Here is an 18,377-nt window from a genome sequence, read left to right as displayed (position 1 = left end):
ATTAAGGGCCCACGTACCATGGCACAATGGCACAATGTCCACTCTTGGGCATGTCCGAATTCAAGAAAAGTTAAATTTTTTGGTTAGTTTCCTTACAATAAGTTATAGCACATCCTTTAACCAGTCAATTTAGATAAGTTATAGCACATCCTTTAACCAGTCAATTTAGATAAGTTATAGCACATCCTTTCCAATTTAGAAAGATGACTTGCTGAGCTTAAAGTTTTTATTATCTAGAAATATTCTGGGGTTTTTTTACAAGAGCATAAGGTAAAAAGTATTGATTAAAGTCACATTTACTTCAATGGCACGCTTTGTTATCTGGGAAAAAATTCCGGCATTTGTACCATAAACTTAACTTAATTCTATTTTTATACCATAATTTCCTATGCAAGCTTATGTACATTCTGTACTAGTACTATTCACACGATACTGGACTCATACCGTGTCGGAATCGAAATCCAATCATGAATCCAATCCGATGAAGCAAAAAAATTAAAATAAAATCATTATTTATCTCTCTACAATTACGTCATTTCCCTGCAACACGAACTAGTGCATGTGGAGTAGCCGTATGGCGGCAAATGACAGTCGAAATCTCGACGCATTTCTAACAGAAAGACCGTCCCATTTGGACTGATAGGGTGATTGAACTCTTGCCGTAGTGAATCATGAAGTTTGATTGTATGTGGAAGCAGACTGGGGAAGTATTGAATCGAAATTGAGCCAATTGCAATTTGGAAATGACTGTTTGAATTGCAGCCAGAAAGGGGTGAACTTTATACACGGGAATAAACATTGTGAAACTCTCTGGTCAATGTGCATGGAAAGTGCTAAGACAAAGAAAAGAATAGCTGCGAAGGTGAAATATTTGTTAAACAAGTATTAAATGATTAGACAGGGTCGTACCGTGGGGGCTATGAAATTCATATATTCTGTTGCACCCAACCATTGAGTTGTATAAGACCTCAAGGTCACAGAGAACTCAATGCGTCCAACTCATATCTGTTGCATTAATGAATAACACCCTTCCCTAACTAATGTTGTAGCAGTGGCCCTGGGAAAGTGTTGTCCTGAAATTTTTAATGTCTTTTGAAATTTGAGATGCAGTCCTTCGACAACTAACCTTGAATATAGAGTGAATTTTTAAAATGCATAATTAGAATCAAGTCTCTTTATTTGTATCTTGCAAGTGTTTTAGGAGAGGTTAGTTCAGTGCGATCAGAGTTGGTAATTTTTATTACCAGATCCAGCCTGGCGAGCTTTGACAGCCCTACCTGCTTTAAATGATCACAACATATGGAACAGGGGAAGCAATCTACACAGATCAATGCTCATAATGTATTAAACATAAATTGTCACATTGGATTAGTCACTAAGAATGAACATCTTGTCATTCTACAAATTAATATTTTGCAACCAAGATGCCAATGAGGAATTATTGTAGACAAGATGATGCAGTTTAAAAAATCATGAGAATTTCAAAAAAAAATAGTTGCGCTATGGCTATATTATCATGTGCAGAAAGAATGAAGTGCAATATTTTGAAGCTGGCCATTCTTCTGGTGCATTCAAATAACTATCAATTTCAAGTTTGCACAAATTCAGGTGCAACCTATATTATTGCACAGCGGCACCGGAAGGACTAAAATGGGGGGCGGCATATCTTTAAAATCGTCTTCACCAATTTGGCAGTTGTGTCATGTTTTCCACTTATTGTATGCTTTCAACACCCCTAATAATGCATCTTAATGTTTTGTTTAAGGAGGAGTATTCATTTTAGTTGAAGTAATTAGCTTGTGATTCTTTACTGAAAATAATTTTTTCCTCATTCCAGGAACTTGCTTTTAAAGTTGAGTAGAAACTCACTGTCAGATACGATCATGTTCAAAGTAGCTTATGGTATGTATTTCATTTAAAGCTCAATAAGCTTCCCTAAAAACCTTAATTAAGCTTTAATTTACCAAGTGAATTTTCCGTTCTTTTTGCTTAAGATAATCTATATTTGCATCATCGTGCTGATTGTGTGGTTTCTCATTTGCAATTTTTGTCAAAGTAAGCATATTAGGGTATAGAAGATTAGCATGAAAGCGTTTGGAGACGAAATGTTCACCATTAAACATTACTTTGAAGAGCATTTCATTGCATCACTCAGTATTTAAATGAAGCTAGTTCTGAATAACATGCATACAGTACAGACAGACCATTTGATTTTCAATATTTGTGTTGCACACAACTTTAAACATTGAGATTATATACAGTATGCCTTTCCTGTTTATATAATCATCTTTGGAATTCACATAACCACATTCTTTTAAAGATGCCCTCACCCCTCTGGCAAACCACAAGTTTAAAAATCTGTTTATACCTTGTCTTATGTTGTAGGGATGTCTTATGAATATTGTCCTCAAGAACATAAAAGTCGAAGGAATATTTCTACATGTTTGAGCACTCTGGCGACTCTAGTGTAAAACAGTAACAATGTGTAACCATCTGTTCTTCTTCCCAGTCCTGAGCCACCATTTCACAGGAGGGTACATTGTTATACAAATTGTGTATATAAAGCATACAGGGTGTGTTAAAAAACTTCAATCCGTAGATATCATCTGACCTTTAGAATTTCCTTTGATCCACAAGGAGGCGTAAACACAATTAAAAGGAATTGTATTCTTGGATTTACTATGTGCACTAGCTGCCTCCTTGGGGTACAATTACTGCTGAACCATGCATTTATAGTTGAAACTTGAGTTGATTTCAAATGGTTTAAATTTTTTAATGCCCTTGGAACAGTGTTTAGTGATGAATCTTGAAGAGTGTTTAGTGTACGTGGTGTAAAGTGTGCAGGTATATGGTGTATTGTGTACAGGCTGTATTGTGCACAGGGTGTATTGTGTACAGGGTGTATTGTGTACAGGGTGTATTGTGTACAGGGTGTATTGTGCACAGGGTGTATTGTGTACAGGCTGTATTGTGCACAGGGTGTTAAGTGTACAGGGTGTATTGTGTACAGGGTGTATTGTGTACAGGCTGTATTGTGTACAGGGTGTATTGTGTACAGGGTGTATTGTGCAGGGTGTATTGTGTACAGGGTGTATTGTGTACAAGGTGTTAAGTGTACAGGGTCTATTGTGTACAGGGTGTATGGTGTACAGGGTGTAATGTATACAGGGTGTAAAATGTACAGGGTGTATCAAAGATCTTTAGAAATTGACGTATTGTGATAATTTCAATTGCTACGACTAGGCTCGGCTCACTACTGCGTAAAGTATTGTTAGCTACGTGTATATACTTGCGCAAAAGCTTTTCTTATCCTGGGAATTTGACACAAGTTCTAACAACAAAACATGCGCTGAAATGTATCACAGTGATTAGCATCGTCATCAGGTCTTGAAATTTCACGATAGGTTAGTTTCTAAATGTCGTTATTGATACACCCTGTAGATAGCCCGTTCATATAAACGTGCCTGCTATAGTGTATATTTCGTCCACTAGAGTTCGGTCGGCCTTCGCCGACGTGCAGTTGTACTACTTAGCGACATACGTACAATTGTACCATCGTTAGTATGTTAAACTTCCAAAATGCGTTTGGCATTACGATTTATTTATGTAACAATGATTTGAAAATAACAAATCAGCTTAAATAGTTACATTTCGTTTATTATCATGTGGCAATAACTTCAAATTTATCTGTGTAAAATACAAAGTACTTTTAATTAGAACTATCCATCTTGCTGTTATTCTAATTGAATAAACCCGATCTACATATAAGTTATAACTTACCTTTTTCCTTATATAAAGCTTCTCTTTAGTGGCGCATGAAATCGAATTGAGATTCGTGCAGCGGGATGAATTTAAATTTAAACCTCAAATTTTTTACGCAAGTGCGGGAACCAATGGCGCGAATGATTGGTTGAAATAAAAAAACATTTTTAGCGTTATTTACGTTTCACCTTCTCCCGAGTCCACCCGACAGACATATTCCGCGCGTACAATACAATATACAATCGAATTTGCCCGTTTGTTTATGGGTGTTTGGAAATAGATGTGTGCGAGCAAAAATAGAATAAAAAATGTAAGTAAGTGACCACTAAAGATGCAATTTCAAACAAACCGAGAACCGTAAAGAAGACATTGCGATAAATGTTTACAACACAGTATGAAATATACAGAGGTGAGTTAAATTTATTGATGATTTAGTATCGTGGATTTTGAACTAAACCGAAATTTTCAATTTTTTATGAATTATGATGTATAGTGAAATGTCCGAAAGGCAGCACATTTTTTTCTTCATTTTATTTTATATTTTTAAATGTCATTGCCGCATTCGTTCAAGCCCGGTTTCCATATAATTTTCTCGATCGTCAATCGTCTGAAAGCATACAAGGACGATTAGAGCGTTTTTATGGAAACATATTCAAGACTATCGAAACGAACAAGGCCATCAAAGCGATTACAATTGTCAAGATGGAACTCTGTTCTATCTAGACGATTAAAACGACTGCGTGCAATATCGTCCCTACACGCTTTCAGACGAAGACGATCGACACGATTATATGGAAATCGGGTTTTATGTGTTAAATTAGACTACACACCAATGACCTAAGAATGTAACAGTAACAATAGCATCAACCTCTGTTTGGTTTAATACTATGATGTTTTTCGAAGTCATACTTTAAGACTTAAGATACTTTTTACTATTCCCAAGATATTGACTTATAATTATATATTGACTTAATATAATTACTATATAATTATATATATATTGACTTATAATTATAATTATAACTAATCTTGCATTCTGAATTACCAAGGAACATGGCATTATTTGCGTCTTCACAAAACACTGTTACAATTTTACCTTATCATGTGCATTAAGCAAATTATATATTTCAAGTCAATACATTGAATCATAGTGCACTTTTTTATCTTTTTAATAGCATAGTAGGGTAATCAAAATGTCATAAAAGTTTAAGTTTGTTTTTGAAGCTAAATTAGTGAATGTTTCAATCTAGATGGCTTTCTATCAATGTTATCAACTATAGATTGCCTTGATTTTTGTGAGAGAAATTTAAGCAAAGGGGCTCCTTCCCTCAAATACCAATTTGAACCCTTTACTATGCCTAACTTGCATATTAATATACGTAAATGATGCATTTGAATTACAGAGTTTTGTTTTACCAAGCTTGGAGTATTACAGGACATTGTTACTTTGTTTTATATCTTCCTAATCTCTCTACATTTCTTCAGATAGCTTCAACCAACTTCCCCAAGAAGTTAGACCTTACCTTTGTTTGAAAATTCATTTGTGGCTATAGTTGAAACTTGTATTAAAGATGAAGCTAGTGGTGGGGTGAATCAACATGAGAATCTCCATTCGACAAATATAATTACCCAAAGTTGTCGCATCCTTGAGGAAACTATAGAAGCAAGGTTTGCCTATAAACAGTGCATTTTTTGGTGTCATTGATTAAGGGGTGTTTTTTATTTCACATCAACTGCATCACAACTTTGACAATTTGACTATCTTCTGTTTTGATAGGTGAAATTATAACCTGCCTTATTTTTACAACAATATTCTACCAATTCACACTTTTCCACAATTATGAAACACTTAATTTATACATTGCAGATTTTTTGCCTTAATTAAGTTATAAAATGGAACATTATTTTAAATATATGAACATGTCTGTTGTGGGTTTTCAACTCTTTGCTACCTACTGTAGGAATCAAGATGCACAAAAAGTCAACCTTTTTATTAGTTTATTGTCATTATTCATATTGTATAATCCTTAATCACTATGGATTTCAAAAGAAATTAAATAACTAACATAGTAAAACATGTATACGGTATATAAATATTAGTGCCTCCCCCCCAATCATCAATCAATAACCGCAACGCAGCAAAATGTCCTCCCCAAAAAACATGTTTTCAGTCATGTTTTTTTTCTTACATAGTTTTTTTCTTAATAAAATTTTTTGCAACTTGATCCTACAGTTGTTGGGACATGTTTTTCAAACATAAAACAACTATTACACTAAACCAAGCATCAACACAAAGTAATGACAAAAATTCTATTAATACAATTCTAAAACGATTCTATACTTATCATAAGAAAAATCTTCTCGAGATGCCCCCCCCCCTCCCTCCCCCTTTCATAGCGTCGAAATCATTTAACGCCTCACTGAATTCCGGTTAGCCAGGCTCATATAAACAGCCCTTTAAGTGACTAATTTTCCGTTGTTAGCATTTCTTTAATTAACGTCGTGACTAAAATTTTTTATTGTGAATGGCTCCTTAGGAGCATGTCATCTATCAAAAAGACTTGCGTTCAAATCAACTTCAATGCGTTTAAAAAAAAGTCATTTGAATTTTCAGATTTTTTTACGTTTTAATGTCGTTATCCAAAGTAACGATGCTTGATGTTGTAGGTTTAGATTCATGAGACGATATTAAATTTGGAAACTATACTTTAATTTTGTACAAATATAACAATACGTTTTGTTTTAAAAAATTAGATTTGATAGATATTCGGTAATTTGTTCAAGTACGAAAAATGAATGTTAAACAATCATGTGGAAGAAATACATATAATGACGTGCTTAACACCATGCATAAAAATACTATTCACTTCAAATGTTGCTACAAGTAAATCACGAGGCGTCGTAGAAAGCAGATATTGTTCACATGAGATGGAACAAGACTATACACATAGACGACAAGTATAAAGATTTGTGATTGTGCAAAGAAAAATAAAGGTGTTGCCTTCAAACCCTTTTAAAATGTTTTACCCACGTACTTACTTCGGTATTATGTATAAAAATTAATCTCACGGCTGGAAACTAAATGTAAGTGACTACGCTGACGATAAATGATTATTTGCTTCTTCATTTATCTCTATATTGTTCTTCTGAAAATTTCAATGTTTTTTTATTAATGCTATTGACTTTTGGTTTATTTTTTCAATGTCACATTAGTCATTATTGAATAGATGCAATGATAAATGCACTAAATTTGTCGTCTGTCTCCAATGCACTATGTGGTTGAGCGCTAGAGGTGCAATTTTTTCAGATTGTGGTGAAGAATTGAAATAAACGAGATCCATAATTGTCTTTTGCTCGAATTTTTTACAATATTTTTAGTAGTCGAGAAAACTCAGGGCAAACAGAACGCATATAAACCCTCTCCTAACCTTAACCTAGCAAGATATGACTACAAGATGCAATAAACATTTGGACAAATTTAAAGTCTAGTTTCTACATTACTTATCGTCTCTTAAATCCCAATCTACAACATCATATCACGTTACTTTGCATAACGTCATATAAACGCGAAAAAATCTGAAAATTCAGATGAATTATTTTTATTTAAAAGCACTGAAGCCTTCACTGAAGGATTACTTATTGTCTTTTTAAATGGATGACATGCTCCTAAGGAGACAATCACTATAAAAAATCTTTTTTATGACTTATATTAAAGAAATGTTAACAACGGTTTAGTCACCTTAATGTTATAAAATAATATAAATTCTCTCCTTTTTACTGACTAAGTAGTGAAGTAAGAGTTACATGGAATAACAACTAGTCTTATTTGTTGGCTCTGTAATATGAAAACTTTCACTGTAAAATGCTTCGACCACGATGTTAAGCATTTGATCGTTTGAAAGTTCTTGTTGCATCGTTCAATTTTCAAACTCAACTGACTAATGCTATTCATGCAATGTAGGTAAATGTTTTACCATTTGGATAATCAAACAGAAAACATATTGCTACTTGCTCACCCTCTATATATCTGATTCATATTTTCTTATATTGTAGATCCCACATGGATGGAGTTGTGAAAGTACCTTTACCACCTGTATCATTCACTTCAGTTACTCTTACTAGTTTATCATTACTCATGTGTCATGGTGATTCATGGCCAAGAATGTTCATTTGTAGTTTGGATTTTTTGTTGATGTCAGTTGTTTGTTTATATAATGATGATGGGCTCCATTGTTATATGAGCCCACCTAAAGGTGGTCAGGTGTCATTTACAGAAGATGATTTCTGCACTAAGCATTCTTTGAGTGATGATATAACTATGGTATTGAAGTGATCCCTTTTCCTTCTCTTGAAGTTACCAATTAAAATCTATGGAAATAGCGATTCATGATCTCAGTAGCTACTTTATTGGTTAATGATGCTGGTAACTTCGTGCATGGAATGGTACAAACGTTTTGAATGGACATTGTATAACGGCATATGTACGTATGAACATTAACATTGGAGTGATTGGACTAAAAACGTACTGTATTCTACGAAAATGGAAAACAAGCGAGAGGAAAAACACAATCCATGTCTTGAGGTTTGTAGGTTGAGTAGATGAGTGTTAAAATTAACTTCCATAAGTAACTGCATGAGATCGTTAAAAAGGATCCTGATTCTTTTATGTAGAGGGTTTTTTACCAGATCCACCGGTTTTTCCTCACATTTCGTTTTGTTTTGGAAAAAACAGTGTCCACATTTGGGGCCAAGCGAAACTTTTTGTCAGAACACTATTTATTGTTGCTATCATGAATATTCACGTTTGTTTTCTTCATTTCATGGCCTTTGGGTATATCTCCCAAAACACTGCGCTTATTAAATACATGGCATACATTTTAAGAAAATAGGTACGCAATGCGTACATGTTAGCCTGCAAGTATATAGCTACTGAATGAAGTAGATTTAATCAACATAGTTAAAACAAAATTATATATTTAATATTATTCCTGTCAAACTTTTTCAAGATTTGAAAATGCTTTTAGTTATATGACCAAGTAATTTCCTAACCCTGGAATCCGTTACTATACTACCAAATAATTGCAGCTGCTGGAATCCGATACTACAATCGTTGAAGGTCGAAGGTGCATTATTTTAGAATATCTCAAATATTTCTTGTTTTACGAAAAGCCTACACCGAAGAAAGCCATTAAAATGCTTGATGCATTTCCACAAAAACGACAACAAACACCGAATAAACCACTTAACCTAATTCATTAAATCTCTGGGAAGTAACGTCATTGCATTTCTTCAGATCGCTATTGGAACCAGTGTCCTTCTGCCAGAAATAAAGTGGAAGATCACATTCACTGACTTAAATGTTCAGCCCGTCGGCCTGTTGTGCATACTTTTGGTCCTTAACTTGAAGTTCCCAGCACCTATCAGTGCTAAATGAAGTAGCGGAAGATTCTTTATCCATTCTTCGCGAGAAAAGTTCATGGACGTTCGATATTGTCAACGTCAGAAACACAATCAAATGGACTAAATCTATCAGCTTAATTAGCTTTTACTCCGAGCAGTTACCCCTTAAAAGCAAATAAAGATGTCGTGATCAGCGAATACGGTATAGTGTAAACGCAGCCTAAATATTATATGACATTCCAATATTGTATTTGCTGTTTGTGGTGAAATGCATAATATACTGTTGACACAATTATTTCACCAACTGATTGATTCATTATTTGTATTTTGTAGAAACTATAAATATCTGCTTTAGTTAGCTTTAGGTCTGGTTTTTTTGTCAACAACCATGTAGGATTTTGTCATCACTTCCTTAACAGTATTGTAACGTATAAAAGTGCTTGTAGTTTTTTTTAATAATTCCTACTAAATTAATATTGTATTGCTTCTTCGATCTTGTGAATGTAAGCTCGGAGTATTAAGTAGCTAGCAATTAACATGTAAACTATTTGTGTTCGTGTATTTTTGTTTCTGTTCGTGTACTTCTGTTTGTGCTCATTTATTGTGCTTATGGTCATCCTTATCGCGTAGCTTGATTGCAATTTTTCTTAACCGCACGACTAACATCTGTATCAAACACATGTAGAAGCGATATCTATAGTGTAAAGCTTCAAAATATAAGAGAAAAAGTCTAAGATTTTGGAATATTATCTTACGTGAATGTGTTGCTATAGGAAGCTAATGAAATTTGCATAATTTTACTTGATTAACTTGTGAACATGTCCTATTTCTTATTGCGAGATCATCTTTATATCTATCATAAATGAAATTTCGCTCTATAAATTGTCTAAGAATTTTCGATGAATTAATACGTCATTGTCAATGAATAAGAACGTTTCACTATAGTGAGTCTCAAGTTGTGATTCTGTTTTCATGCAGAGAACTACCTATGATATATAGTGAAGGTCCTTTATCACTGGTGATGCATAACGTGTTTAAACACAAGACAGTAAGACTGTAAATGATTTGACAAAAACGTGGAATCAAGCGATAAAAAAACCATATAATTTGATCATGAAAACGCAGGAAATAAAGTTTTCGACCCCTCATTTTCAATTTTTCAATTTTTCCCGGGGGATCGAGTCCGGCGTGAGATTGTGTCTCAAGCCTTCATCTGCCCCAACGAAGCCCATAAAACAATGGAAGTCTATAGTTTTTTCGTGTCTTGCTGGGTGAATATTTTATTGACAAAAAGAGCAGGCAATACTTAAACTGTCATTTTTTCCAGGAGAAGTTGACATTATAATTTATTTTGTGATTTTATATGAAGTAAAAGAGCATCAAATATATGAACACATAATACTACCTTTTATCTATTTAATATTATATTCATAATATTTTGAAATATATCGTAATTAATTCATTTTGTTATATTCGGACACAAATACATGTCATACAAACACGACGAAGCTGTGTCATCATTAATATCTACACAATAAAAGCTCATGATTGTATTAATAATATTTTACAAAAAAGTGAGGTACACACTACTAAAATTTATGTCCCCAGGGGTAGAAATCTCAGTGGTGGCGAGGGACAACTGCTTCCCCATTTTTTGTCAAATCGCCGATTTTGTCGGAGATTTGAAAACAACTGAATGTACTGAAATACATAAAAATAATGCAAGAGCAGTGAAGAGTGAATAATTTCACTTGGCAATTCATGCATAAACCTTATTATTTTTAATCTATTTTCTTTGTATGTGCTGTTAGTTGCCAGAGAGCTATAACTGCCTCGATTCTAATATTCAGTGAATCGATCTTTGAAAACAGATAATAAAAATGATTTATAAATTTTGCTGATAATAAAAGAATTTTTGAGGTTTATCAAGGAATTCTCAAACCCCCCAAAAATTGTCGAAAAATTTCGACGCTTTGAGCCTCCCTTGCCGCCAAAAAATGAATTTCCAAATCCGTTGGGAAAAATCACACTTCACGTGGCGTCTTTTCATCCGCTAATCTACTATTTTCAATGTCAAAAATGTGGAAGAAAACAAAACCTTGTTCATCGCCACTCCAGTCTCCTGTACGGGCAATGCCATATTTGTTTCGTGGCGAAGACGTTTCATTTCGTGGAGAAGACTTTCCTGGTGACTTGAAATGTAAATATAGTTGGAAGATAGAGTGATTGGTGACTCCAAATAGATCTTAGTAAACTCATCGCCAGTGATGTTGGTCAAGTCATTATCATATGGGTTCACATATAATGAGTGGGACTGGGGTTGAGTGGACTCAAAAAGAGACAACTCGTCTTCCTCAAGATTACTATTGTCAATTATCATAGCTCTCTACATTGAAAATGTTTGAGTGGTTAAGTTAAAAATATAGAAAATGTCAATAAAAATAAAAACTGTTAAATTGCCAATAACTATTAAACCTGCATTATTGTTTGTTAACAATTCTGTTTGTTTAGTTTTCTTAAAAATTTAGAAAAATGATTTGCTGAGCATTAAGTTATTTTTTCGTGGATATATATTCTGGAATTTTTACGTGCATTGATACCATACTTTGCTATCGCTATCAGGAAAAAATATTCCTGTACTTGAATCATAAATTAGACATGTTTCGACATCTTATGATGCCATCTTCAGTACGAGTGAAATAATAAGTGATACAAAGTTTACATAAAAGTAATATTGTACATAAATTACAACAATAAAAAGGAAATAAGATAAATTAATGGGGAGCGTCCAAGCGTATTATAAACTTGTAGGCACACACTTTAAGCACACACTTATAGGCACACACTTGTAGGCACACACTTATAGGCACTTCCTATCACATATAGGCACATATTTTATAGGCACACACTTTATAGGCACACACTTATAGGCACACTTATAGGCACACACACACTTATTGGCACACACACTTATAGTTATAGGCATATCACACATTTATAGGCACACATTTATAGGCACACACTTTTATAGGCACACACTTATAGGCACATACTTATAGGCATACACTTTTTATAGGCACACACCACAGATCTAATAATACACTAGATACTGCCATACAAGTTGAAGCCGGGCAAATTTACTCCGGAGCCCAAAGTAGTGAGAATCAATATGACGTTGTATTAGAAAATATGTGGTCCAAGTTAATATCTCGCAATTATTAGCAAATCGCGAAGGTTGCATCAACTTTTTTGCACTATTTATTAAATAAATCATTGTGACTAAAGTTTGTAAGAAAAAAATTGCAGAATACGCCAATACATCGCCGTAAAATTGATTTCAAGTGTAGCTCGATTTGAAAGCATCAGCAGCGACGAAGGCTTAAGTACTGGAATTTGCACATTTAAATATCGTATCACAGCACAATCTGCGATAGTGTGGCTTAGTTCGAGTTACAGGTTAGAGATATTATGGGGAAAAAGAACTTGATATTTTTTGTATCCAATAATTTCTAGTTAAATAAGGAGGGGCGCCCTATCTGTTGTAACCAAATAAGTTTTATGTTGTCAACAAGTTATTGGAATTGTCAAGGTTAGCCGAGAAGTTCATTAAATATTCAACAATTAACAAATTCAACAACCATTGGGAATAATTAAGCATTGTAACTGTACATTAACTTTATTCGTAAGTATGCTTAACATATTGGTCAATGAGCAATGTGTAAATTGGTTATATTCAACGGAATTTTTTATCCCTCTTTTTGTTTCTAAGCACAGTAGATCTGGGATTCATCGTATATATTAATCACATTCTGCTTCTCCTAGCCTTGATAACTTTCTTATGTAATCAACACCTTGGTCCTTTGGGCTTTTAATTATTGGAAAAAATGTTTTGAAAAAACAATTTCTAAGATGTTGCTGTTTCCGTAGAGCAAGTAATATAATGACTTTAAAAAAGTTATCTATAAATTGGCCATTTTCAGCCGTCTAGAGATCTGAATTTCCAAAGTTTTCTCATGATTTTGCTTCCCCAGATCATTTGCTCATCTAATCATCTAGAGCATATATTTCTTGAACTAAGAATTCCTATTGGAAAAGAAAAAATCATGTATCACAACTTCGTAGAGCATTGTAAACCTTCGTAAGTGAGGGCCCGGGGCGGATCTAGGGGTAGGCACCATAGGCAAGTGCCTATGGTGAAATTACCAAAATATACCTCGACTTAGATTCGATACGAATTTATCGAATTATGAAACTATGAATAGCACTTTATCGCAGTCAAATCATCTGACTTTTGTTTAGAAATGTTGTGCAATTAAATGACGTAATTTTGATATGAATTGTAGTCCAGATGCGTATGATTATCTATAAAGCTTCGTGTCGTTAGGCAAAGAAGCAATTTTGCCTAAGTCAAGAAGGCGATCTAGCCATTTGATTGGTTGTTAGCAATTTGCCTAAACAAGATGAATTTGCCTAACTTGACATCGCGTATAGGTATTCTCATTGGTCAATTTTTTTTGCCTAACTTGAGCAATTCCAACCAATCATTGCTGTTGATAAGCATAGTTGAGCTAGGCAAATTAGGCAATTGAAAATTAACATACACTCGTATTGTTTCTGAACAGCCTCTGTGCTCAGTTTACGGTTTTGTGATATTTTATAATGTCTTCATTGTGTTGTGGTAATTTATACGAGACTGCTCAGTCTGCGTTGGCCAAAAACGATTTAAAATGCCTTAATGAGCTTTATTCTCGTTTATTGGTCGACGTTCGACCTATGTTTACTAACGAGCAGCTGTTAGATAGAATTTATGACCCCGACCATACTCTGTGTCGAAAATTTGGAGATGAAATATATGTGCCAAAGCACGCTCATGACGGAAAGACTTGTACTGCAATAAGGTAAATATATTATAATTATATATATCGTATTGTAGTATTTATATATACGTGTAAAATGGTTAAATCTCAATTTCGCTAGGCTATATCTTTGTCTACAGTCAGCAATTCATTCATACAATGCAATCAATCTACCAAACAAAATATTAATTTCTTTTCTTGAATATTTTTTAAGACTGAAGCTTCTGGCAATTGCCTCTACAGTTCAGCTTCCCTAGTTCTGGTAGGTAACAATGCATTGGTCCCTACTTTGCGAATTTTAACATCGCTTGAGCTATTTGGTCATGCTGCTTTTTATGCTCAACACCCATGCTTTTTGTCTGCTATAAGTGAGCACAGTGATTACTTTGCCCAAAGCTTAAACAATCTTTTGCCTTTGTCAGTGTCTAAAGAATGTTTAGACACTGGATATACAACAGATGAACTGGTAAAACAGGAGGCTATTTTAAATTGTAATGACTAGAAATGGTCATCTTTTCTTTGTATTTTGGGCCTATCTTCTGTTTTAGGTAGAAAAATTCATACTTTTTATCCTGATTCTGGTGAAAGTAGATATAAATTGTTATTTAATCGTATTGTTCAGCCCCGGTTATTAAGCCAAAGAGGTTTGGATGCTATTAATATTTTGTTTTGTCATGAAGGATCTGTACAACCAGGTGAGACTTTTCAGTCTAATCATTTTGTGCCTCTCATTTTCCATGCCCACAGGTTGAAGCGAAAATTGTCTAATTCCTGTACACAGTCTAATTTTAGCAGCTCAACAACAGAGAAAGGAAAATTTGTCAAAATTTTTCCAAATATTGCACCAAAAACAGTTGACATTTCAAATTTTTTTACTTCAACTAATAGGCCTGCTGCCCAACCAACTTTTAAAAGGATGCCCAATGAGAGTTTTTCTTCTGCTGCAGCTCTTGCTCAGACATTAAATAAAGCCAATAGTCTTTTGCTTCACACATCATCCCAGGAACTATTGCCTGGTATTCCAACTTCTGGTGATATGCAACCTGCTGTTTTAACCCATAATTTTGATGTTTCCTTGTATAGGGAGAAAGTTAAGGGTATGGATAATTCTGAAATATGTCATTTGATAAAAAATGTATATAAACCAGATAAAAAGTATCATTTTCCTAAATCTAATGGCAGATCATTTAGGCATGATTGGCTAGACCAGCATGAATGGCTTTGCTATTCACCTTCACAAAATGGTGCGTATTGTCTATCGTGTGTGTTGTTTGGCAATAGATTCCCAGGCAAGGCCAGTAAAGTAAAAAAGTTGTTTACTGAACCTCTTCAAGATTGGTAGAATGCTAAATGCTCTTTCACTCAACATGCTGGAAAAAGTGAAGGGAGGGAAGTCGGTTTGCATGCATCCACATCACCAATTTTTGATGCTTTGCGTTCCCAAATATCAGGTACTCTGCAGCCTATCGAGATGATCATGGATGCTGGTATCAAGAAAGAAATAGAGCAGAATAGGGAAGTACTATCTCCAATTATTGATTCTGTCATTTTTTGTGGACGTCTAGGTTTACCTCTTCGTGGGCATCGTGATGATTCTGTCAGTTTTAGAAAATCATTTAAAGAATTGTGGTAAGAATAGAAGTTATATTTCTAAAACAAGTCAAAATAAAATCATTAAATGTTGTGGCCAGGTAATCAGTAATCAGATTATTTCTGATATCAAAAAAAGTAAGTTTTTTTCTGTTATTGCTGATGAAGCATCTGATTCTTCACATAAAGAACAAATGTCTCTTGTTTTGCGCTTTGTTGATACCGATATGAATATCAGGGAAGAATTCATTTCATTTCTTTTTTGTAAGTGGAGACTAAGTGGTGCTCAACTTTCCAAGCTACTTTTAGAGGCTCTAAAGGAACTGACTTTATCAATAGATGATTGTAGGGGGCAAGGTTATGATGGGGCTGGTTCAGTTGCTGGTTGCACTAATGGTCTAGCAGCTCAAATTTTAAAGCTTAACCCAAAGGCTCTTTATACACACTGCTATAGTCATAGGTTAAACTTATCCTTTGCGATTCTTTGAGTATACGTGTTGTCAATGATATGTTGAAACATGTTAACAATGCCACTAATTTTATTAAAATTTCCCAAACTCGCAATATTCCCTTTGAAAACATATACGTAATTCAGAAACAAACTCGAAAAGACTAGATTAACAGACGTTTGCAAAACTAGATGGGTAGAACGTATCGAAGGTTTAGATACATTCCAAGAGCTTTTGTACCTGTATACACCACCCTTAACGATATGTCTGAAAATCTAGATGGTGAGTTCAAACCGTCGCTTCAGTCTGATGCCTCATCTTTGTTTCAACTTATTGACAGGTTTGATTTCGTCGTTGCTTTAGTTATCACGAGAAATATTCTTGATTCAACTCTTCCAGTAACACAGTTATTACAGGGTAAGAGTATCGATATAATGGATGGTATTCATTTAATTTCAACTTTGAAAACTGAGGTGGTGAACATGAGGAATTCCTCTGATTTTTATCATGACACCTGGTATGACGAAGCGCTTGAACTGGCAGCAAAAGTTGGCATTGAAGAATGGAAACCAAGAACAGTGCGCAAACAAACGACCAGGAAAATATCCCCACACAACCATTTCTGAGTATTATAAACGTGCAATTACTCTTCCTCTACTAGATCATTTGCAATCTTCTTTAGAATCACGATTCGACCTTGAGAGTGTGAATGTCTATAAAGGCCTTAGCATTGTACCGACGAAAATGATGTCCATGACAAGAGATGGGGTGGATTGGAAAGAGCCATTCAAAACTGTGGCTAACTTTTATTATGATGATTTGCCAAATCCTTTGGCCTTAGATGCTGAACTTAGGTTGTGGTACACTTATTGGGAGACCCACTGCGGCCTCCTTCCTGATAACATTGCCCAGACTTTAAAATCTGTTCATTTCGCCGGATTTGAAAACATTAAAATTTTACTACGTATTTTAGGAACGCTCCCATTACCTCTTGTGAATGTGAACGATCTATTTCTTCCCTTAGGACACTTAAAACTATCAGCGAAGTACCATGGTTGGGGAACGCTTAAATGGTTTGGCCTTGATGCAAATTCATCAGGAAATTGTACCAGATATTGGTGAGGTTATTAATACTTTTGCTGTTGGAAATACAAGGCTAAAATTTGCATGAATTTATTCATATCCTAGTTTTTTATTTTGTTGAAATGTCCATATGTTAACCATTTATTGTGCGTTGTACACAATAGTAACGTCAATAGAATTTGCATCAAACTAATAGCTCGCCCGATAAAGGTTTTTCCCTATATACATTCCAATCTTAAAACTGCTGAGTACGTGTATGGTACTCGGCCGTTGTCGACATAAATTTACTTTCACAAAATTGTTAAGCATAAATAGAATAATTTTTCCTTACACCAAATTTTAGTCTTCACAAAGACTCTTTATACAAAGCTCTATTTTGACTATTACATTACATTTACATTCTGCTCATTTGTTGGCAAATGAGAGTGCACATTTTAGGTGGGGGGTAAAGGGTTGGAATTGACTGGGATGGTGTAAGAAACTGAGCAATCTTACATCCATGAAATGTCCCACATAGTCACCCATTTCTAACCAAACTCCTTTTGCTATTTGCTAAAGGTGTGAAAGGCGAGTTTCTGGCGCCTTCAAAACCAGAGTGCTCATTTTAGGTGGGGGGTAAAGGGTTGGAATTGACTGGGATGGTGTGAAAAATTGAGCAATATCACATCCATGAAATATCCCATATAGTCACCCATTTCTAACCAAACTCCTTTTTCAAAGGTGTGTAGGCGCACTTCTGGCGCCATAACCAGTCTGCTTAATTCGGCTCTCACAGGGCTGTCCATGCCGGATCACGATTTTTTGTTTTGCGTTAAAGTGTTCCTAGGCATGCTGATGAGCCCTTATGTGGGGCGAAACAGTCTTGTGTGCATTCAATATTCTGAATAGTGAAAATCAACGACCTTGTGATATGTAAGTATAAATATACAATGTTTTTATGTATTTATACGATTGAGATCTACAAGATTCTGCATAGCTGAATGATTAGACTGTTTGATTTAAACAATTTATCGAAAGCATAAATAGTGTAGTATGTTTTGCAAAGTATGACGTAATAGGTTTAGCACTGAATGACGTCATAATGTTTTGCCTATGGTATCCAAAATCCTAGATCCGCCCCTGGTTCCGACACAAGTGACTCTTCTATATATTCTTATTCTCTGCCTATACTGTGACAAAGATGTCATTAATGTTTCATAAACTGTTTGCTGAAGTAGATCCTAGTTCATTTTTTTAT

At 34.6% G+C, this 18,377-nt stretch overlaps 2 long non-coding RNA genes across 5 annotated transcripts; both read left to right on the top strand.

Moving 5' to 3' along the window:
* Nucleotides 1–777: 777 nt before the first annotated feature.
* On the top strand, nucleotides 778–9,457 carry LOC124451657. 4 transcript variants are annotated; one of them, XR_006950603.1, is made up of 4 exons: nucleotides 778–862; nucleotides 1,838–1,902; nucleotides 1,995–2,055; nucleotides 9,199–9,457. It is a non-coding gene; the product is annotated as an uncharacterized LOC124451657 (long non-coding RNA). The 4 variants fall into 4 exon arrangements; XR_006950602.1 differs by lacking the exon at nucleotides 9,199–9,457 and adding an exon at nucleotides 2,386–2,675; XR_006950601.1 differs by lacking the exons at nucleotides 1,995–2,055; nucleotides 9,199–9,457 and adding an exon at nucleotides 2,386–2,675.
* Nucleotides 9,458–13,669: 4,212 nt separating this feature from the next.
* Nucleotides 13,670–15,524, top strand: LOC124451656. Its single transcript, XR_006950599.1, has 2 exons — nucleotides 13,670–14,060; nucleotides 14,233–15,524. It is a non-coding gene; the product is annotated as an uncharacterized LOC124451656 (long non-coding RNA).
* The last annotated feature ends 2,853 nt before the right edge of the window (nucleotides 15,525–18,377 follow it).

The sequence above is a fragment of the Xenia sp. Carnegie-2017 genome, unplaced genomic scaffold, assembly GCF_021976095.1.
Source record: "Xenia sp. Carnegie-2017 unplaced genomic scaffold, XeniaSp_v1 HiC_scaffold_24, whole genome shotgun sequence".
In the NCBI taxonomy this organism is placed as follows: Eukaryota; Metazoa; Cnidaria; class Anthozoa; order Malacalcyonacea; family Xeniidae; genus Xenia; species Xenia sp. Carnegie-2017.
Note: the sequence above shows the minus strand (reverse complement) of the source record. Positions and strands in the feature narration are given on the sequence as shown.